The sequence below is a fragment of the Leptodactylus fuscus genome, chromosome 4, assembly GCF_031893055.1.
Source record: "Leptodactylus fuscus isolate aLepFus1 chromosome 4, aLepFus1.hap2, whole genome shotgun sequence".
Lineage (NCBI taxonomy): Eukaryota > Metazoa > Chordata > Amphibia > Anura > Leptodactylidae > Leptodactylus > Leptodactylus fuscus.
In genome coordinates this window covers 170181642-170206120 of record NC_134268.1, presented here as the reverse complement: position 1 = coordinate 170206120, position 24479 = coordinate 170181642, and positions in this window count along the sequence as shown.

Sequence of the window (24479 nt, the reverse complement as noted above, 5' to 3'; positions counted from 1 at the left end):
TGGTTGTAAATGAATTACCACAGTATGAAGCTGATGTAGAGGCTGATGTAGCAGAGCTGGATTTGAGTCAGTTTGTAATACATACAGAGGTACCAGACTCCCTATCTCAGCCCTTATCAGCCAAATTCAATTAAACTGTCTGATAAGTGGAAGAGCAGGAGATAAGAGCTCAGAAATCCCGGAGCTCTCACCTCCCTCCTCCCCTATCTGAGGAGCTCTGTTGCCTGTCTGTGGCAGAGACATACAGAGCTCAGAGCTGCTCCCAGAACTCAGCCCCTCCCTCACTCTCCCCTCCTGAGAGTAGGCAGCTACGTCACTTAGGGACTGAGCAGATAAGCTCAGAATGGGCCCTGTGGTCATAGAAACGCATGTAAACAGTGAAGTGAATAAATTAAGATAGCGGCCAAGCAAAGCAGTTTTGATAAAGCAATGTATTTAAAATAGCAGTATAGATAGGATACTTGTTATGGGACAACCCCTTAAAATGATTAACGTCTGACCTGTGAGTGAACCATGCCAGTCAATTTACAGGAAATGGCTCATAGGAAAGCAACCTGAGTGTGAGAGCCTATAATGTTGTGAGCAAAAACAAACAAGGTCTTTAGTGATGCATCAACGTAGGAGATAAGGGTGACGGGCTCAGCCGCTAAATGGAACTTGTTAATTTAGGTTGGTCCACATGGATAAGCTAGGAATTCATTGACCAGCATTGATTGGCTGAATGCTATACAGTGTACAGCATTCGGCCAATCAACGCTGGTTCTGCCAGAGGCTCGTCTGTGAGGAGGCAGAGTCTAAGATTGGACCACAATGGAGACTGCTGTGGTCTGATCTCAGACTCCGCCTCCTCACAGACGAGCCTCCGGCAGAACCAGCGTTGATTGGCCGAATGCTATACACTGGCCAATCAACGCTGGTCAATGCATTCCTATGAGAAAAGGTCAGATCATGCATAAACACAAGCTGACAGCTCTCCCAACTAGCAAGGACGAGCCTGCTGCAGAAACTCCGTTGATTTGCCAAATACTATACAGCATTTGGCAAATCAACGCTGGTTCTGAATAGAATCTTTACTGCGAATAGCGATAGTATTCGAACGAGCACGAGTATTTCGAATACCGTAGTATTCGTTCGAATACCTACTCGATCGAATACTGCTCGCTCATCTCTAATCTCTATCTATTATTTATATATTTATATAAAAACCTGCCCATCCGGGCTCTTACTACATATATACAGGTTACCTCACCTAAACATAAATGTCTTGTATCACAATCTAGGAGGTCAGGTTGTGCACAAGCACATAATGCTATGTCTTTCTCTCCAAGACTCTTTCTGCTAGGACTGCAAACCTTTTATATCTGATTAAATCAAGGGCACTCATAAACTGGAGGGAATGGAAATACCTGGGTCCGGGTAATCCCACTACCAACCTACTTGCTATTCCATAAAAATCCAACCTAACACAGAAACAGAAAATACACAGTCAGCAAACAAGGTTTGCTTAGAAGACCAGCTTTCGCGGATTACTCATTTTATCCAAGAGTTGTACCGATATGAAAAATTCTTCCAGTAGTTTTCAGGCAAACTGCTTACAACACATTGCAACAAGCCACATGCTAACCCTTTATAGACACCCCCCATGTCTTCTTGCTCCTGCGCTTCCTATGCCACACCAGGACACCACTTGATGTTGGCATGTTGTCTGTAGTGACACATGAATGAAGGAAAGCCCATTTCATCTCTTCCAAGAGTCTCTCAGACAATTGTGAAGTGGCAGATATGACTATAAGGTACATTCTTATACTGCTATATGCAACACAATCAGTTAGGTACATTCAATAAAAAGGTGCCTGTGTGTGATCCAGGTAATGTGGTCCATGTAATGGCTGCATTTAGTGGACTTACCACTGCTCAGCTGAACCCAACCTATTGTATCATAGGGATTTATAATGTTGTTGTTTCAAGCCCTACCAAGGGTCTACTGCCCTGTGCTAACAGCATCATTTCAGTAGGGGACAGTAGAATAGGAGACCCCCCGGTCAGATTACTGTTATGCAACAAGCCTGAGTTTGCCGACGAAACGTAGTCATCACATAGACAGTATTAACCAGATCATGCATGGCCATCTGGGTAATTCTGAAATTGCCCTTAAGTTAACAAGACATGAGGGGAGGAATATTCATTATGAAGCTTATGGAGCGAGCAGATATATTAAAGGTTAGAGAATTAAAAGTGAAACATTTTTATGATTATGATAAGTTAAAAAAAATCCAAATTTTTAAAGATTTTCTCTAACCATTAAAATGGTGACAGTCTTGTGTATTGACCGGTTGCCACTGTATACGACCATGAATGCAGGAGCTTTCTATAATCTGGCACTTGTCAGAAACCATGTCATGATCTCCTTATTGTAGACAGGTTATAAGGCAGGGACATGTATGAGAAGATAACCTGGCCACAGGAAGTCATTACTGGGTTTCTCACAAGTTCCTTTGTTCATGAACGTACCCATGGGAACCCATTAAGACAAAAGACTGTCACCACTAGTATGAGTAGAGAATCTTTAAAATGCTGCAAAATTTTGATTTTGAATTATTTATATTTGCAAAATTGTTGAGCTTTTTACTATCTAAAATTTAAATATGTTTATGTTCTGGCGCAGGAACGTCCGATTACTTTCTTCAGGGACGTCCAATTAATTTCTTGAAGGACGTCCTCTTTGTAAGGCCCAGTTCACATCTGTGTTCAGGGATTCTGTTCCCCTCTCCGCATGAAAAAATTTTCGCGCAGAAACTGAATGGAAACCACACGGACCCCATAATAGTCCTGAATGCAGATGTGAACCAAACCTAAGTTTCATATTCTTGTTCCGGCTGCAGAAAAATTCAGCAGAAGTGCTGGTCACTGGGGCATTCTTAGGTTTAATATTTTATTTAGACTCCTGGCATACCCCACTCGCCATTTAATAATGTATAAAGTATAGTAGAGTTACATAATTCTAACAAATACTCTAGCTTAATCAGATACAGCTACATTCATATGAATATCTTAAAGAGATCTGTGTTTCACATGTAATTCTGAAACCTTCACTTGGTTAACCGTGTCGATTTTCAGATTTCGGTCCAGTAAATGGTGTGTGGAAAAATAAAAGAAAATGTTATCTTATCTGTACATGAAAGATTGCAGATAAAAGCCTAGGAGGATGTTCATGATGTTTCACTAAGTTTCATTTAATCATCGAGCTACATACAGAGAGATGAGATAAAAGACAGACCCGGTCAACATTCTTTTCAAGTACAAAGTTCTGAATACAGTGCACTCTTATAAAATGGTCACCTTCATAAAAAGTGCATATTACTCTACCTGAAAGAGCTTTTCTGTGCTTGAAATTGCCTCATAGTGCTGGCCAGCTCCAAGTTTGTATGGGCCCTTGGGTGACACAGCCTCAGAGGGCCATTTTGAAGCAACTTATGTGCACCGAAATTTGGTGGTTTTTGCTGAGGCAGACCTACTGGAGAGGACTGTAATACAGTGCACTCCATACAAGTAGATAGAACCTATTCAGATGTCAGAATGTAAAGAGAAACTTGAGTTCATCTGCCCTGGATAACTCTTTATGTTCTGCCCCAGCTCACAGTGATGGAATGACGAGGTAGAGCATACCATTGCATACCATACCATACATACCATAACATACATACCATATATACCATGCCATACCATACATACCATATATACCATGCCATACCATACCATACCATATATACCATATATACCATGCCATACCATAACATACATACCATGCCATACCATAACATACATACCATGCCATACTATACCATACATACCATGCCATACATACCACGCCTTACCATACCATACTATACCATGCATACCATGCCATACCATACCATGCCATACCATACATACCATCAGCATTCCATTGCAGTTTTCCACCACTGATTAGGCCCAAATGAATAAATCTAACCATTTGGAAGTGTCAAGTCGAGATAAAGCCAAAACAGCTGCAGAATCCGCAGATCCATAAGACTGAGCAAAACGCTTTTTTCCAGCATCCTGTTCCAATTGTTTTTAATGGGAAGCAGAATGAGGAAAGAATGTCCAATACCCAGTCTCCACAGCCTGCACTATTCTGAAAAATCTCAATTTCCTAAAGGGGTTGTCCAGGATAAATATAAATCCCTACACTAATCTACTTTCTAAATAACATAATTAATCAAAAATGTATAGTTACCCATATTCCTGGGGAGGTCACATGACCACCCCAGGAACATTATCTGGTTATCCGGTGCTGATCCGTTTCCTCGCTTCTAGAAACGGATCATCACTACTAATCTCCTCATCCACCCCATCATACTTATCTTCCAGGTTTCTTCCGCAAAACGGCAGAGTGAAGAAGGAAGGGGGTGAGTGAGGAAGGAGGGGGAGTAAGGTGAGAGGAATTAGTGTTGAAGTTACATAGCAGGAAGCTGAAAACCTGTAAACAAATGCAGGAGATACCAAAAGCTCCCAGAAATCACTCAAAACACTGCTAAAGGCACATGGGTGCATTTAATAACCCATTAATAGCATTTATATATATATATATATATATATATATATATATATATATATATATATATATATATATATATATATATATATATTTTTTGGCCTGGAAAACCCCTTTTAAGAGGGTTTTTTTTCTCACTAAATAAACAGTGTGAAGCAGCCTGCTAATCTGGAAAATTTCTGTTTGATAAGAGTTTTTGTTTTGCTTACCCAATATACATACAAAGTGATGGTTCTAGCCTAATTTTCACTAACCAGGTCACCCTTTTAGTGCTTTGCTATTTTTCTTGAAAGAGTTTTTTGAAAAATAAAAAAGAGACCAACAAAAAAAGGCATACACAATTACACAGAATGTCAGAATTGTTGCCAATCACTATTGTAATTAAGCAGCGTGCAGTAAAATGACTGGAAAAAGACAGGGAGGAGGAAACACTTGTGCAAGTACTAACAATAAGAATGTGGGTGGCAACACTACTTGTGGTTTTGGTGGCACTGCCAGTAGCCACAGGGTTATGTACTTCCTGAGATTCATCATTTCTTGCATCCTGGCCCATCACATTATTCTATGCTGTACTGCCACTCATGTTGCCACAGCCACCACCACTCATTAAGACATGTCCTGAGGCCTGGTCCATCATATTATTCCATTCTGTACACTCATGTTGCTACAGCTACCACCACTGCCACCACTCACCTACACATGACCTACAGCCGGTCCATCACATTCCACTGTACCACACTGTGCATGCCACACTGGTATCTTTTTCTTTTTTTTCAAAAGCGAATTGTTCATCCCTTTTCCAATAGGCTCACTTTCACAAATGTGTCTCCTATATAGCAAGAAGCTTGTGCCACTTACAAGTCATTAAAAGGGGTTAAAGGGATTCTACCATTAAAAACTTACTTTCTCCCTAACACGTCGGAATAGCCTTAAGAAAGGCTATTCGTCTCCTACCTACCCCCAGTGCTGCGAGAGAACTCATTTGCATACCGGCGGAAAACAGGATTTTATTTGAACGGCGGCGTGAAGAAGACTTCTAAAGGGAGGAGACGAATAGCCTTTCTTAAGGCTATTCCGACGTCTTAAGGAGAAAAAAAAGTTTTTAATTGTAGAATCCCTTTAATTTTTTCTATAAAACCATAGATTTTTGCAATATAATCACCAGGCGTGTCTAAAACACTACAGGCAAGCACCTTACCCCAAAAAATTATAAAATATGTAAAAATGAGTGTATAGGTAAACTTGCAGTTTCGTAGCTACTGCTTACCATCCATTTTTCCATAGACATACATGTCACTTTTATTTTGACATAACTTTGGGTGTGTTAGCCTTAGAGAGCTAGGAGCCCCCAGTGTCATACACTATGTTGTAAGTCAATCTAAGTTGTGGTTCATGCCGAACTTGTTCAATGTGAAACAGATCTTTGGACCTGAGCCACCTGAACCCCAAATTGAAATGAATGTTGAGAGGTTTGCGCATCTGTAGTTTAAATGTATATTAATGGGCCAAAAAATGTCTTAGCGGGTTTTGCTATCATCTGAATTTAGTATTTTTTTTCTATCATATACTGCCATCTAGTGTTGATTTGGAAGATGACACCATGTGAATGACATGACTCAATGATTTCTTTCAGACATCAGTAAATTACAGATCATCCATGTGGCACATAATAAGCAACTGAACTATTGACTGGATATTGTAGTGGATCTTGCCGTGCTGTTGAGAAATTACTTTGGTTCATTGTCATGTTCATTTTCCTTCAATTGTCTACATTTTATGATATTCAGCAGCATTTCTTGAGAAATTCATTTATTTCCCTTATAATGTGCCCTTAGCTGATCCTACACTAATATTCTAGGTTAGTTCATCAACAGAAATTATCTAATATAATGCTGTTACTATAATGCAGAGTCTGAGGCTCTCATGCTGTGACAAAACTACAAAAAGTGCTGGCATTCTCCGACAGCCAAAATTATTCCAATTAAAGTAACAACACTTTGCTCCATGCTGTTCTACTGCACATGCAGGCCCTCTACAATGCAAACAACCTAGACAACTGTGCTCCAACTTTATAAAGCTTCTAGTCACCTTTATTCACAAAATCTTTCAGACAGCCTATATGTAGCGTATAGTCACAAATGTATACACTATGTATATGTAGTGTATAGTCACAAATGTATATACTACATATGTATATGTAGCGTATAGTTACAAATGTATATACTACATATGTATATGTATGTATAGTCACCAATGTATATACTACATATGTATATGTAGCGTATAGTCACAAATGTATGTACTACATAGGGGGCCACACGGTGGCTCAGTGGTTAGCACTGCAGCTTTGCAGCGCTGGAGTCCTGGTGTTCAAATCCCACCAAGGGCAAGAAACCATCTACAAGGAGTTTGTATATTCTCCCCGTGTTTGCATGGATTTCCATCCCATATTGTGAGCTCTGTGTGGGGCTCACAATCTACATTAAAAAAAAAAAATGTATATACTGTATATGTATGTAGTGTATAGTCACATACCCACAGTCCATTTGTTTTGTGACATTTTTAAAAAAGATTAGGCTGTAGGGACCATGCACTTACACCAAAGGTTGCACACAAGACCTTTATGGCAGAGGCATAACTTGAGGAGGTGCGGTCGCCCCGGGGCCCAGGAGCCTTAGAGGGCCCATAAAACTGGCATATTGAGGCTGCAGCTTCCATCTGACCCATAAGCCGAGACACAGATTCCCCTAACCACACTAAGGGTGCATTCACATTTCGGATATGCTGACTGATTCTGAACATTAAAACACGTTCAGAATCAGCGCATATAAAACAGATCCCATTCATTTCAATGGGAGCCGGCATACGAGCGCTCCCCATTGAAATGAATGGGCTGCTTTTTTGTCTATGGGCCCCTTCACACGGCGTAAGTGCTCGGCTCATTCCGAGCCGTACACGCGAGCGCTTCTAAACACTTCCCATTCACTTCAATGGGAGCGCTCGTAGAGAAAAAATCAGCCCATTCATTTCAATAGAAAGCGCTCGTATGCCGGCTCCCATTGAAATGAATGGGATCTGCTTTATACGCGCTGATTCAGAACGTGTTTTAATGTTCAGAATCAGTCAGCGTATCCGAAGTGTGAATGCACCCTAAGGCTGATTAAACTCCTTAGCCCCCGTAACCATCACTATCAAGAATTCGCTGTAGGATGAGGTAGGATACAAAAGTTTGCACTGGGGCCCACAAGACTTTAGTTATGCCAGTGTTTTATGGATATAATTTTTCTGCCCATATTATGAATGACCATCCTGGCCTGACCTAAGGCCTAATGACCCAAGCTGAAAGCATCATAGGGATCTATTCAACAATCCTGTACATTCAAGTCATTAGAACTGGCTGTAATACAGGAGCAAAAACGCATCAATCCTACGCTTATGTGGAACTGACCCCTGACTGTGTTACCTGCTCCATGTGGTTTTTCCAGCAGCGTTTTTTTTTTTTTTTTCGGCTACATGGGGCCTTAGCCTTCAATGGATTTTCTCAGTATATCCATTTGCATATGTTCATAGCCAGTCTCAGGTAAGGATTGAATGGATGGTAGGCACAGATATTGTTCTTCAAGTCTATGGAAGTTACAGAAACAGCCAAGTAACTTTTCTCACCATAGAAATATATGGCGTAACATCTCATATAATATGCTGTAAATGTGATATACTATACAGTAATTTTAATTGTTTTTCTATTTAATTTAAAAAAATTATTCATTTATAACATGATAAACATTTAGGCTAGGGCGACTATTAGTACAGCTACTGACTAAATTTAACCATCTGCAGCCTACCATATAACATACATCTGTATAACATACACTGTATTCATTTGGACTGCGTCTGCATCTCAATAGTTAAAAATCAATGAAAAGCTCTACAAAATGTCACATAGTCCTGGCGTCAAATTGACTGTCCATGGCTTTCCTATTGTAATGCCTGTATGGAGAAAATAATCATCCTTTATTTTTTGCTCTATATCTCAAGCAGAGACAGAAAAGTCATTTCTACAAAAATAAATCCATGTTTTTGAGTTTCACTGAATTGTACTATGGCCGAGAACAGGTTATTTTTGGTTTTCTATAGCCACATCTGATGAACTGAGCACTTACTGCAGGTTCGCCCAAACCTTTACAGCTTACCACAACCTTAGGGTGAATTCACACTGAGTAAACGCTAGCTTATTCTGAACGTAAAACACGTTCAGAATAAGCGGCGTCTAAAGCAGCTCCATTCATTTCTATGGGAGCGGGGATACGAGCGCTCCCCATAGAAATGAATGGGCTGCTTCTTTCACTCCGTGCAGTCCCATTGAAGTGAATGGGGAGTGTCGGCGTATACGGCAAGCTCTGCTCATGCCGGAGCGTACACGCCGGCACTCCCCATTCACTTCAATGGGACTGCACGGAGTGAAAGAAGCAGCCCATTCATTTCTATGGGGAGCGCTCGTATCCCCGCTCCCATAGAAATGAATGGAGCTGCTTTAGACGCCGCTTATTCTGAACGTGTTTTACGTTCAGAATAAGCTAGCGTTTACTCAGTGTGAATTCACCCTTAAATAAAGTGTAATTTGGAGTGTTTACGGAGCGTTTACGTAAACGCGCCGTAAACGCTCCGTATACGCTCCGTAAACACTCCAAATTACACTCCATTTTACTCCGTGTGACTGCACCCTATGTTGTATCACATCCTGTAACCACAGGGCATAGTATAGAGCAGGAGAAGCTATAGGGAATACTGTCATTCACTAAGACCATCCACTGGACCCCTAAACACATAAAGATTTAAGAGAAAGAAATGCTTATTATTACTCTACAAGGAGTAAGGTGAATACAGAAAATAATTACCGGAGAAGCTACCATTTATGTAATACGTTATTTCAGTTTTCCCTTACTTTCAGACGCAGGTCAATTCTAAGGCAATGAAATAGTGAAATGTAAAGATCTAGAAACAATCCTCTCATTTGCTTGTAATGTGGCAGTGTCACATCATTGCAGGTTGTTAGTTTTAGTGAATTAGTAAATCTATACCTCCCAGTTCAATACTGTGAGAATACTTGATGGTCATTGATCCACAAATCAATGTAGTTGCAAGATGCTGAACGTAGTGTTTTAACCACGAGGTGGCGCTGGTTCCCTCTGGATCATGCGTTGTGTGTCCTATATAGTAACAGTCCTGTTGGTGCCTGAAGCTTACTGTATCTGTGATGTTCTTATGTTCTGCTGATTTACAATGCTTGATCTGATACTTTGTGTATTACCATTTTTATTAGGTTTGAAACATTATTGATCTTTGGCATGTGCCATAATGGTGGACTTTCCATTTGGGGCTTTAGGCCTCATAATCCTTTGTATATTGTAAGATATTAAAGTAAAGAATAAGCCATTTGAATGTATAAGCAACATTTCAGAGGAGAGAATTGTTGTGTCCATGCATTCACGTTTGCCTTCTTATAATAACGCACATTATAACACCGTGGCCAAAGCATCAGTTATTTGATTTACTTTCTTGTTATAGCTCCTCCTAGTGTTACTGCTCGCACCCTTTACAGCAGCCCCACCTTCTCTGCAGGCAGTTTTCCTTTACACTTGGTGAAGGGATCCAGGATGGTGCTCGGGCTATCGAGTCATTGGCTGTTTCCAAGAACTATTAAACACGATGAAACTGAAATATAGAAAAACAATTTAAGTGAATGATCGGAATAAACCTAAAACATTCTAAACCATTCTTCAGTTCTGTATAATGGAAATCATAACTGTATATAATAACTCAGGTTTGGTATATTGGTATGTAGGATCCAAGGTGACCAAATCTTTTCGAATAGTATCAAGCTGCTAAGGTTTGTCCATAGCAATATATTGTAAAAGCTTAGCTTGGTACTCTAGAGGAACTCTTATCTTCCAATAACAGGAGGAGATTAGGAGGGAGGGAGATTAGGAGGGGCTCCTATGGCAGACGCTATTAGATTAAGGCCACACGTAACGATACGCAGCTAAAAAAAAAACTGCAGAAAAAAATGCGTTGTGTTTTCCCCCAGCATTTTTCATTGAGTTTTTGCAGCATTTTTCTCTTCCTTTTTTTTCCCCTATAAAACTTGCATTGATTTTGCAGCTAAAATTAACATGCTCTGTTAAAAAAAAAAAAAAAAATCCTGCATAATATGTGAATGAAATAAACCAAAATCACTTTGCTGGTACTGTACAATGCAGGATTATTTTTCACTGCTTTTCTGGAGCAGGCAAAAACTCTGTATTTCTGCAACATGGCTCCTGGCCTTAGAATTCACTAACAAATGTCCGATGTGGAGATTTGTGCCCACCTCAATGCATCCCCTGAATCATAAGTCAGGAACATCTGAGTAAATTATATGTAACCTATCTGGCACCATAAACGCCTGGTACAGTATTATAAGCTAAGTCTCTGTAAGTGAAGCCTGTCTACTATTTTTGCTCAGTAATGTACAGCGATGGTGCCAATGACAATGACATTTTAACAAGAAGGTCTCATCAGAAAACGTAAAACTTAAAAAAGTGTTTGGAGTTTTTGCTATCATTTTTATTAATACTATCCATATAAAGATGAAGTCATCCAGGTTTTACACTGGCCAATTGAGCAGACATACAATACTGACATTCCCTGCTTTCTGCAGCTCACTGCCAGCTTTACTGTGTAGGCTAGGACAGAGTACTCAGAGGGTGAAAGATTAAAGGGCTGCTTTGTTGTGCTGCTACAGATCTAGATAAGGCAGAATGTCAGCACTATGTGCACAAATAAGCTCCCTTGTTACTCCTTGGCCTTTGGATAAGGAACGGAGCTCCATCATTTCCTAAAGACTGTATTAGTCTATGGACATTTAGCCAAATTAACCCTAGTCATAAGCACACACACTGCTACAAAGAGTGCGGGAGGGAAGGGCATGTTTTCTAATGATTTCAACAAGTTACCCCTGGTTCACTGGGTTATAAATTTCCCTCAGCATGATTTTATTATCAATTGTAATTCACTGTTTCCTTCTAAATATATGTTGCGCGCTACATGTTTAGGGACCGCTTACCGTCATCTGCTTTTGTAAGCATTTAATTGTGAGTAAGCAGTTAACCACAATAAGTGAAATTTCTACAAGATCAGCAGTCGTAAAATGCCATTTTGTCATCTCTCAGCAGTAGGCCTTTACTACAGCAATTTTCATGTAGCCTATTACAGTTCTAACACATACTAACCATAGGCCATCTAGAGGGACATTATGATTGTAAATATGCTACTGAAATCGCAAGACTGCAAAGTACTTGCTGTCTATGGGGGCTTAGAGCAGAGTCTGGCAGAGCTTTCATGAATAGCTGATGCACAGTCAACTAGATAATATTCCTAAATTTTGCTTCCCTCTAGGGATGAACAAACAAAACACTGTTACTTTTCTGCACATGTCCATTTCATTTTCCCTGTTTTAGCTACGTAACTGCATTACATATACAATTAGCCTGATGTTATCGTCTTGATTTAAGAGGCAAATATTGCATTTACTCTTGGAATAGTTATACCTTTTATATAAGGCCACACATAAAATAGATAGATAGATAGATAGATAGATAGATAGATAGATAGATAGATAGATAGATAGATAGATAGACTGTGCCAGCGCAAGGGTATAGGCAATTGTCTCAATAATAAAATAGCAAAAAATAAGTTGCATCCTAAAAAGATTATAGCAAAAAAAGTGATGGTTTATTGCAGCATACTAACATTTCAGCTCAACTCACTTGAGCGTTTTCCCAGCAGTGAATGGTTTACATGTACAAGTTTACAGTGTTGGCCAAAAGTATTGGCACCCCTGCAGTTCTGTCAGATCATACTCGTTTTCTTCCAGAAAATGATTGTAAGCACAAACTCTTTGGTATTAATATCTTCATTTATTTTGCTTGCAATGAAAAAACACAAAAGAGAATGAAAAAAAGTCAAATCATTGATCATTTTACACAAAACTCCAAAAATGGGCCGGACAAAAGTATTGGCACCCTCAGCCTAATACTTGGTAGCACAACCTTTAGACAAAATAACTGCGCACAACCGCTTCCGGTAACCATCAATGAGTTTCTTACAATGCTTTGCTAAAGAAGAATGGTCTAAAATTCCAGCAAACTGCTCCAGGTCCCTGAGATGTGAAGGGGGGCCTTCTCCAAACTGCCATTTTGAGATCTCTCCACAGGTGTTCTATGGGATTCAGGACTGGACTCATTGCTGCCACTTTAGAAGTCTCCAGTGCTTTCTCTCAAACCAATTTCTAGTGCTTTTTGAAGAGTGTTTTGGGTCATTGTCCTGCTGGAAGACCCATGACCTCTGAGGGAGACCCAGCTTTCTCACACTGGGCCCTACATTATGCTGCAAAATTTGTTGGTAGTCTTCAGACTTCATAATGCCATGCACACTGTCAAGCAGTCCAGTGCCAGAGGCAGCAAAGCAACCCCAAAACATCAGGGAACCTCCGCCATGTTTGACTGTAGGGACCGTGTTCTTTTCTTTGAAGGCCTCTTTTTCCCTGTAAACTCTATGTTGATGCCTTTCCCAAAAAGATCTACTTTTGTCTCATCTGACCAGAGAAGATTCTTCCAAAACGTTTTTGGCTTTCTCAGGTAAGTTTTGGCAAACTCCAGCCTGGCTTTTTTAGGTCTCTGGGTAAGAAGTGGGGTCTTCCTGGGTATCCTACCATACAGTCCCTTTTCATTCAGATGCTGACAGATAGTACGGGGTGACACTGTTGTACCCCCGGACTGCAGGGCAGCTTGAACTTGTTTGGATGTTAGCCGAGGTTCTTTATCCACCATCCACACAATCTTGCGTTGAAATCTCTTGTCAGTTTTTCTTTTCCGTCCACATCTAGGGAGGTTAGCCACAGTGCCATGGGCTTTAAACTTCTTGATGACACTGCACACGGTAGACACAGGAACATTCAGGTCTTTGGAGATGGACTTGTAGCCTTGAGATTGCTCATGCTTCCTCACAATTTTGCTTCTTAAGTCCTCAGACAGCTCTTTGGTCTTATTTCTTTTCTCCATGCTCAATGTGGTACACACAAGGACACAGGACAGAGGTTGAGTCAACTTTAATCCATTTCAACTGGCTGCAAGTGAGATTTAGTTATTGCCACCACCTGTTAGGTGCCTCAGCTAAGTAACAGGTGCTGTTAATTACACAAATTAGAGAAACATCACATTATTTTTCAAACAGTGCCAATACTTTTGTCCACCCCCTTTTTTATGTTTGGTGTTGAATTATATTCAATTTGGCTTTTTGACAATTCTTTTTGTTGTTGTCCATTGAAGAAAAATTAAATGAAGATAATAATACCAAAGAATTTGTGATTGCAATCATTTTCTAGAAGAAAATGAGTATTATCTGACAGAATTGCAGAGGTGCCAATACTTTTGGCCAACACTGTATATAGTGCTCAAACATCATCAGAAATTAAGCAGCAATTATACAATCAAGTGTAAAAATTCCTATTGTCTGTACAATATATAATAAAGTGCCCAGTGCAATGATATGTGCAAAACATGGTGATTAATGTAGTAAAACATGCAGTAGAGATGACACTAATACAATATACAGGTATCCATTGTCCACAGAATTAGTAGTTTTATGCAGGTGTAATAAATATTACCTAATGGAATTCAGACTGTAGACATAGCGCTAATCCTTGGCTCCACGGTGCATGCATGGGGCTTGAAATACACCATACAAACACTGCCATGTGATATTGTGCACGTGACATAAGAGAAGCCAAATCAGCCATGTTTGTTTAGTGTATGAAACTGTAACACTTAAAAGAACTTTTGTAAGGCCAACACAACTATATCCATGTAATTATTGCTGCATATACACACGTGTTATTGAACATCTTTGGAAGGAGCTAAAACATGCCGTCTGGAAAAGGCTCCCTTCAAACCTGAGACAACTGGAGCAGTTTGCTCATGAGGAGTGGCCAAAATACCTGCTGAGAGGGGCAGAAGTCTCATTGACAGTTACAGGATTCGTAAGATTGCAGTGATTGCCTCAAAAGGTTGTGCAACAAAATATTAAGTTAAGGTAACCATCATTTCTGTCCAGGCCTGTTTCATGAGTTTTAGTTATTTATTTTTTATTCTGTTGAAGAGAAAAGCAATGGCTGACTTTCATTTGTTCATTTTTTATAGAATTTTTATTTATTATTAACATTAAATAAAAGTTGATGGAAGAAGAACTATTGAATGAATGGATGAATGAATGAATGAATGAATGAATGATTGATAGTCTGGTGGGTGGTTACTTGGCAAATGGAAGCACACATCCTTGGGGAAATTGTCAAGCCCTGAATTACAAATTTATGGCATAGAAATGTTGAAAAGTAGAATAACCGTTTGAACTTATTTGTACAAAAAAAAATTGCAACATCTTGCATTTTTATACTACTCACACCACTTTTGAAAAGTAGGTAGAAACGTATACATGGTCAGCCCGTCTAGCTGTCTGTACAGCAGTTTTATCAAACTTTTACAAAGCAAGGCCTTATTCACACGTTTGCATTTTGGGGATTTGTGAGGTCCATTATCATGGACAGTACTCCACCCTCTCATTTACAGGTGTTTGTGATTCACCCATTATTCATGTATATGAGTAACATCAACTTTTTAAAAAATAAATTTCCTATGGTTTACAATATCTTGGGGTCTGTGTGCCGTCTGTGATTTTCTTTACAAGCCCATAGACTATAATGGAGCTCTGTGATCCACAAAATAAACTAAAATAGAGCACGTCCCTGAAAATCATGAGGGGAAGTCTGCATGCGCCCATTAATGTGGAAATATGAATAAGGCCTGTCAATCATTCTGCAACATTTAATACATTTGGTGCAAATTACACCAAAGCAGACTCTGACAAACTACCTATATAGATGCTAGATAGATAGATAGATAGATAGATAGATAGATAGATAGATAGATAGATAGATAGATAGATAGGACAGATTAATATAGTAGATAGATATTGTGAAGATCTGGGGTTGCTAGGTGATTGGTATAGACACAGACTCCAAGATGTCAGTCCAAAATGTAGAGTTTTATTCACTCCAACAGTCAGTGGTACATGCAGCAGCAAAGAAAATACAAAATAAACACCTGCCAGTCTGTGCTCTAACTAAAGAAAAGTTGGTTGCCTCACCTATAACAGAAACCAGTACAAATAGTCAGGAACCTCCTTGGTGGCTATCCAGCTAAGCTCTGACCCAGTCTGCTAGGAGAGCAGACTTCTTATACCTCGCTAATAAAGACAACCTGACGCAGCTGAGCTCCTGCAGGAGTGTCCACAAGGTGTGGACTGGAGGGGATCGGAATGACAAGTCCCACTACCAACCTACCTGCCATTCCCTAAAAATCCAGCCCAGTGCACGGCACTTAAACAATGCTCAGCAAACCAAGCCGTTGGCTGAAAAACAATCTTTCTGGATTTCATCATCTCACCCATCTAATCAATCTGGGTTAGAAGTACACCCCCTCCAGTATTATACCAGCTACCGGCTTACGATAGATAGATAGATAGATAGATAGATAGATAGATAGATAGATAGATAGACTGATAGGTGATAGATAGATGGATGGATAGATAGATAGATAGATAGATAGATAGATAGACTGATAGGTGATAGATAGATGGATAGATAGATAGATAGATAGATAGACTGATAGGTGATAGATAGATAGATGGATAGATAGACAGACAGATGGACTGATAGATAGATAGATAGATAGATAGATAGATAGATAGATAGATAGATAGATAGATAGATAGATAAATTATATAAAGATACTGTAGCTTGAGAATTTTTGGGTTGAGATTCTTTTCTATATAATACAGCAATAAATATGTCTTTAATTAAAAATATTTTTATCACCAAATATCTTTAAACAAAATGTTCTTTACATTATAAACCTATTTATTATAAGTTTCTGTAATTAAATGCCAACTTCGGTGAATCTGGTGTCAGCATCTCCAGTCTCCGCACTTCATCATATGCACAATTACCCCACACATGCAATGCAAAGCAAAGAGGTTATTGCTTTAATGTATAGAATAAGGAAAACAGATGTCTCCCTCAGAGATCATTTTATATCATTGTCAGGTTATATCACGGTCACTAAACTATCATTTTTTGGCCGCATGAATTCACAAGAGTAAAAACACCTCCATTTTACTAGGTGTTGTGTCTCATATGAAACCCAGTGTGCAGAGTGAGGAGGATGACTGGTGTTGTTACAAGCTGACAGTATGGAGTAGTTTATTACGCTCGCCATCACACAGCATGTAAACACACTTAAATATTTTATTGCTGTGCATTTATAAACCTAACATTGTGTAATATCAATTTATCCCGAGACAAGACTTTCTTCTGGAACAGACTGACATTCAGTAACAATCTGTTATTGTGGTTAGAGACCAAACGCAACATTGGATCCTTCCTTTGGGACACACATGTAACATAAAAGTATTCTTTGTAACAATGAGTATGATTTACTAAAGGTGGACATTATAATCCAGACTCTCTAGTTTATGTTAGCGTGTAACAAATTGCTCGGCAAATGTTCAGAGTTGTGACCAGGTAAAAAAAACTGTCTGGTATTAAACATTAATTTATCAAAATGTTCCTTCAAGCAATAAATCACTTACAAAAAAATGAAATACTTGATCTAACAATAGATAATTTAGACATTCCACATATTTATTCATTCTTGGTGACTTGGCGAGCCAGATAGACTTAAAATTATGACTTTTACTCACGCAATAGGAGTCAGTTGCAAAGTAAAAAAGTGCATTGCAGGGGCTATAGCTGTTCTGGAGCTACTAAAAATAGGGGAAGGAGTTGCACAAAAAATGTAAAAAGTAATTGTTAATGAATTTCCTTTTGAACAATTGCCCAGAGACTGCTACTGAAACCAGGAAGGAAGAGAATGACAGACAGTGAGTACTTAACATGACCCAGCCCATGTTACTGCCTACTTGCCTCAACTACCCTAGGTGGTAGAGGACAACTGGGCGACAGTACCTTCTCTGAATAAGTGTTACACAGAACAGGAAAAGACAAAACCAGACAAATCAGAGAGACAAACAGTACCAAATTGTAATCCAAAAGCATAGTAACAAGGAAAGCCAAAAGGTCAGAATTTAGTAAATTCAATACAATAGGAAGAGAAGCGCTTAGCAAGGACAGAGTCACAATTGCCAGCAAACATGTGTGGGCAAATGACCTGTTTATAAGAAGTCCAGAACTCGCCCCAGGCTTGATTGGTAGATTAGCTGTCAATAACAAAGCACAAAACAGTTAACCTTAACAGTGTCAATACAAAATGACCAGAGTCCAGGAGCAGGTAATCATGAGTGGACACGCCTCCTGCGCCATACAATGCGGCCAGAGAATGGCACAGGAGTTCAAATGGAACAGTGACAGTGATGTTTATTGTCAAGTGATCTTAATTTACCTATGTAAAATTATACTTAGTACTCTGTCCTCAGAAGTTCTGCTTATCAGCCAGTTGTTACAGTATTCATCACAGTACTTTGAGATTATTTGTTATTTTATTTTGACCTTACATTTGGAAAGTGTTGTCCCACCATTAAATATTAGTTTGCTTTCTTATATCACACAAGACAACATTTTTTAAAAATATTTTTCATAACTGTTCCTATATCTATAAAATTTTGTTACTTTCTTATGATGTTGCCTCCTAGAGAACTTTTTTTTTTCCTTTAAAAATCTCCAATTGAGTTTAGGTCTAGCGTGCTGATTTTGGCAATGCAGCGGGGCTCCTGAATATGTGTTACTATCAGCCCTAGACACATTCTTAGAGGAATTCAAAAAGAAAATCATGGGAATCCCGGTATATAGCAGTAAGGCCTGGTTCACCTCTGCTTTTGGGTTTCCGTTCGGGAAGTCTGCTTGGGAATCCCCTGAACAGAAACCTGTATGCATAGAAAAGCGGTTACCTGGAAAAACACACGGACCCCTTAGTCTATAATGGAGTCTATGTCATTTCTGTTCAGTTTCCGCAAGAAAGATGCAGAGATAAAAGTCCTGCAACGAAAACCCAAACGCAGATGTGAACTGGACCTAATATATAGACAGGAGGTTTATTTCTTCAAAATAAGCTTGTTTACTTTATAGTTACTGTTACAATGTATTGTGTAATTAAAAAAAAAAAAATTATACAATCATCATCTTTAACCCCTTCCCGACATTCGCCGTAATAGTACGGCGCTGCTGGGAAGGGCTTCCCGCAAACCGCCGTACTATTACTGCGGATGCATGGTGCGCACACAGAAACTGTGTGCGCACCATGCACAGCGGGTGTCAGCCGTAATACACGGTTGACAATGCCCCGTAACACCCGCGGTCGGAACCGGGTCCGATCGCGGGTGTTAACCCCTGAGATGCCGGTGATCAACATGACCACCGGCACCTCCGGGGTTACAGTGTCATATGGTGCCGATAGGCACCCCCCGCGCCAGTTTCGGGGGGTGCCGGTGTTCGTAGGGGGCAGCCCGGGGTCTGATCAGTGACCCCGGGTCTGCCCCATCACTTACCCCGTCCTCGCTCCTGGCTGATCCTGCCGTAAATGAAGCTGTCAGCCCGTGCGTCTACACAGGCTGACAGCTTCCTATACAATGCAATACACGTGTAACACGTGTATTGCAGTGTATATGTATTGAAGCGGTGATCAGCGGATCACTGCTTCAATCCCCCATGGGGACAGAAAAAAAAAGTGAAAAAAAAGTAAAAATAAAAAAGTTTAAATAAGTTTAAAATAAATTATAAATAAATAAAGCCCCAAAAATCCCTTTTTCCCCATATAAAATGTTTTATTATGTAAAATAAAGAAAAATAGAAAAAAACATTACATATTTGGTATTGCCGCGTCCGTAATAACCTGAACAATAAAATTAAAACATTATTTAACCCGAACGGCGAATGTCGTAAAAAAAAAAACGTAGAAAACCGCACAAAATAATGATTATTCACCACCTTTCCCTTACAAAATGTTCAATAAAAAGTAATCAAATGGTCAGATGAAAACCAAAATGGTACCAATAAAAAGAAGGTCTTCCCGCAAAAAATAAGCCCTCAACCAGCTCTGTCTAGCGAAAAATAAAAACGTTATGCCTTTCAGAAGATGGCGATGCAAAAACAATAGATTTTTTTCCCTGAATTGAATTTTATTCTGCACAAATAGCAACGCATTAAAAAATCATATAAATGAGGTATCGCCATAACCGTACCGACCCGCAGAATAAAGGTAACATGTTACTTATGCTGTACGCTGCACGGGAAAAAAAAAATGCTAAAAAGCAATGCCAGAATTGATGTTTCCTTTTACATCCCACCCAGAAAGAGTTAATAAAATGTAGTCAATAAGTTACAGGCCCCAAAATGGTGGCATTGAAAAGCACATCTAATACCGCAAACAACAAGCCCTCATATGGCCACATTGCCAGAAAATAAAAATAAAAATCTACCTTGTACAATGTGAAGACAAAAACCCCAAAAGTCGCCAAATCATTAGGACATAAGTGGCTGCGACTAGAAGGAAATGTGTAAGTGGTGCGAGCGTTTTCAGGGGACACCCCATATTTAGAGCGTATGAGAGATAATACACCAGCGCTGACCCCCCAGAATGCCCCTCTTCCCAGTCCGTGTTATAGGAGCTGGTGGGAAAATAGAATGGGATTTGGTGTGCCCAATTTACTCCGCACAGCTTACACATTCACTTCGGGGTTACTAATGCTCACTACATCACTTGATAAATTCTTTGAGGGGGGCGGTTTTCACAATGGGGGGGGGAGGTCACTTTCTAGAGGTTTCCACTGTTTTGACTCCTCAAGGGCTTTGTAAATGCGACATGGTTCCTGAAACTGATCGCAGCCAGATCTGCCCTCTAAAAGCTCTTTGGTGCACCTTCCCTCCTGCGTCTCGCTGTGCGTCCATATATTAGTTTACACCCACAAGTGAGGTACTATGGTAGTCGGGAGAACTTGCCTAACAAATTGTGGGATGCGTTTTCTCCTTTAACCCCTTGTGAATGTGCAAATTCTAGGGCTAAACGAAAATATTAGTAAAATAAATTCAAATTTGAAAATTTCACCTCCATTTTGTATTAATTCCTGTTAAGCACTTATAGGGTTAAATTACTAGGTATATGTTGTTTTGGCTTATTTAAGGGGTGCAGTTTTGAAAATGGGGTGATTTATGGGGGGCTTTAATACAAGGGTCTTTCAAAACGCTTTCATAACTAAAAAAATGGGTTTTGGAAATTTCTTGAAAATTTTGAATATTGTTGTTTCACTTGTAAATCTTATAATGTCCGTAAAAATTAAAAGGGTGACTAAAGTTTGATGCCGACATAAAGCAGAGATCTGGGACATGAGATTTATGATATAATTTTGGCGGTCTGACTATCTGTATGTAATGCACATCATTTCAAACTTTATAAAATGCATATTTTTCAAAATTTCCACCAAATTTCCAATTTTTTCATAATTAAACACAAAACATATCAACCAAAATTTACCACTAACATGAAGTACAATGTGTTACGAAAAAACAATCTTAAAATCACTTTGGTAAGTTAAAGCGTTCCAAAGTTATTGCCACATAAAGTGACACATGTCAGTTTTGAAAAATCGAGCTTGGTCAGGAAGTCAAAAAGTGCCATCGGCGGGAAGGGGTTAAAGAGGACCTTTCACCTCCTGGGGCACATGCGGTTTAATACACAGCTAGAAAGCCGACAGTGTGCTGAATTGAGTGCAGTATTGGCTTTCCCTTTCTGTGCCCCTGGTGAAGAGCTATTGGTGCCGGTACCGTAGCTCCCTCTCTCACAGTACTCATCCATAGACAAGTACTGGGGGGGGGGGGGCTTTCCTCACCGCTCAGCGTCATCGCCAGGCGGTAAAGAACACTCACCCTGTGACAGTACAGTACAATAGACGCTACTCTGAGGAAGGGCGTTCCTGACTGACTGCCAGAAATGCCCTTCTGACAGTGAAGAGCTACAGTACCAGCACCGATAACTCTTCACCGGGGGCACAGAAAGGGACAGCCAATAGTGCATGAATTCAGCACACTGGGGCACATGTGGTTTAAAAAACCGCTAGAAAGCCAACAAATTGTGAAAGGTCCTCTTTAACATGTCACCAATGGTTAACAATTGATATGAATTGATTCTGAACCACAACTTGAGCGCCAGATACATTTTTATCAACCGGTTTTATGTTGTAAAAGTGATTGTTACAGTAAGTCTCAAATCTGTTTTTTTTATTCTGTCCTTTAAGTGACTAAACAAGATTTTACTTAATACAAGTAGCTCAGCAATAATTCTGTTAGACAGGAAGTTCCAGATGGAACCTTTCCACTGTATTGTATTTTACATAAAAGCATAAAATTAATTTAATATGTATAATGAGAGACAAATGTATATGGAATGCAATAAAACTAGGTCAAGTGTCTGCAATAAAAGCTCTTTATTGGTTCTACTGAATCTTTGTGAATATAGAAGTGTGTGGCACTGATGTATTGCTTTGCTGCAGAATATACTAGTTACATTCCCTGTCGTCATACCAGCAGCACAATGTGGGGGTATTTCTGCCCCTGTGTGCTGGTAGGACTGGCGGAATTTTTAATCAGCAACTAATTAAATATGCATGACTAGGCCCTATAAGAGGGCACAGAGACCTTCCCCCCGCATGTTTTTTTCTGTCCTGTGGACGGTGGGACAGGTGGGGAGGACTCTGTGTCCTCCTTAGGCCGGGTCATGAGGTCTTACCTCTCTCCTCACTCCTGTGGATGAGGTCACGGTAAATCTTTCTCTTCCTGAGTTGGAAGAACCTGGTCTCCAGCTAGTCCGGAGGGGTTGTTTTTTTTTCTACCTCCTGGTCAATTTTTCCAAACGGTCTCTAAAGCATCTATTTCCCGTTGGGTCAGAGAGGCCATCAAGGTGGCCTTCTCCTCTCAAGGTTTTTCTCCTTCAGCGTGCCTAAGAGCACACTCTACGAGGGCAGTCTCAATGTCGTGAGCGGAGAAGAGGGCCATTCCATTGGAAGAGATCTGCACGGCAGTCTCCTGGTCCTCTCACAACACATTTGTGAAGCACTATAGACTAAGCTCACGTGCTTCGAATGTTGCTACCTTTGGGCGGTTGGTCTTGAGCTCCGTAAGTCGAGGAAATCCTCCCTAAGGGGATTACTTGACATCTCCCCACATTGTGCTGCTGGTATGACGACAGGGAATGGTGAATTATGTAAATTATCTGTTTTCCCTTACTCATAACAGCAGCACAAGGCTTCCCTCCCTATTGTATTATTATTGTACTTTTGTATTAACATGCGGGGGGGGGGAGGTCTCTGTGCCCTCTTATAGGGCCTAGTAGTGCATATTTAATTAGTCACTGATTAAATATTCCTCCCGTCCTACCAGCACACAGGGGCAGAAATACCCCCACATTGTGCTGCTGTTATGACTAAGGGAAAACAGATTATCTATATAATCCACCATTTTTTTAACCATCTAGCTGTCTTGCAATGCAGAAGTGCAGAAAATGATGTTGGTGTCTTAGCTGAGAACCACCAGCATAGCAGCAGCCCAATGACACGGTGAACTAACACTGGTGAATTTGCATTGATTAACAAGTAGTCTAATGGAATGTGCCATGAATAAATTACAGTAAGTGTTTATTGGCTCTACGTAAACTTTTATGGGCCTTATGTGCATTATTTTGGCACTGTATACAGTTGTAATCAAGATTATTCAACACCATTCCAAATTAGGTTTATTTGTAAAGCTTAGGGGTCATTCACATTACAGTGACCGTGGTGACCGTCAGTAGTGTCCGTTGCTATTGTCCGTTACAAGATTTTAGCAACAGACACTAGCAGAACCGTCACAAATCTGTTAACATTTCCATTCATTCCAATGGGATTTTATGTTATGTCCATTAGTGTCTGTTTTACACCAAATCCATCACGTCTGTTATTTTCCGTAGACAAAAAATCCGACATGCAAGACTTTTGTGTCTGTGAAAAAAACTTGCAGTTTTATATACTACTAGAAAGCTGACAGTGTGCTGAATTCAGTACACTGTAGGCTTTCCTGTTATGTGCCCCAGGGCAAGAGCTATCGGTGCCTTTACCGATAACTCTTCACTGTCAGAAGGGCATTCCTGACAGTCTAGCTGGGAATGCCCCTCCTGACAATACTCATCCATAGCTCTGTACTGTGAGAGGGGGCATTCCTTACCACCTAACCATGATGCTAAGCTGTGAGGACCATCCCCTTCCCCCCTCCTGACAGAGTACTCATCCATAGACTCGTACTGGGTGGCGTTCTTCGTTTTTTTCCTGTGCGTGTTTTTTTTTTTTTTTTTTAATGTAGATTGTGAGCCCCACATAGGGCTCACAATGTACATTTTTTTTCCCTATCAGTATGTCTTTTTTTTTTTTGAATATGGGATGGAAATCCATGCAAACACGGGGAGAACATACAAATTCCTTGCAGATGTTTTTTTTCCCTTGCGGGATTTGAACATCAGGACCCAGCACTGCAAGGCTGCAGTGCTAACCACTGAGCTACCGTGTGGCACTGTCCTTCATAGTTTAGCGTCATTGCAGGGTGGTAAGAAATGCCCCCTCTGACAATACAGACCTATGGATGAGTACAATCTCGAAGGGCATTCCTCAAAACCCAGCTAGACTGTCAGGAACACCCTTCTGACAGTGGGCAGACATCAGCAATGGCACTGACATCTCTTGCCTGTGGGCACATAAAAGCAGTATCTCATAAAGTATA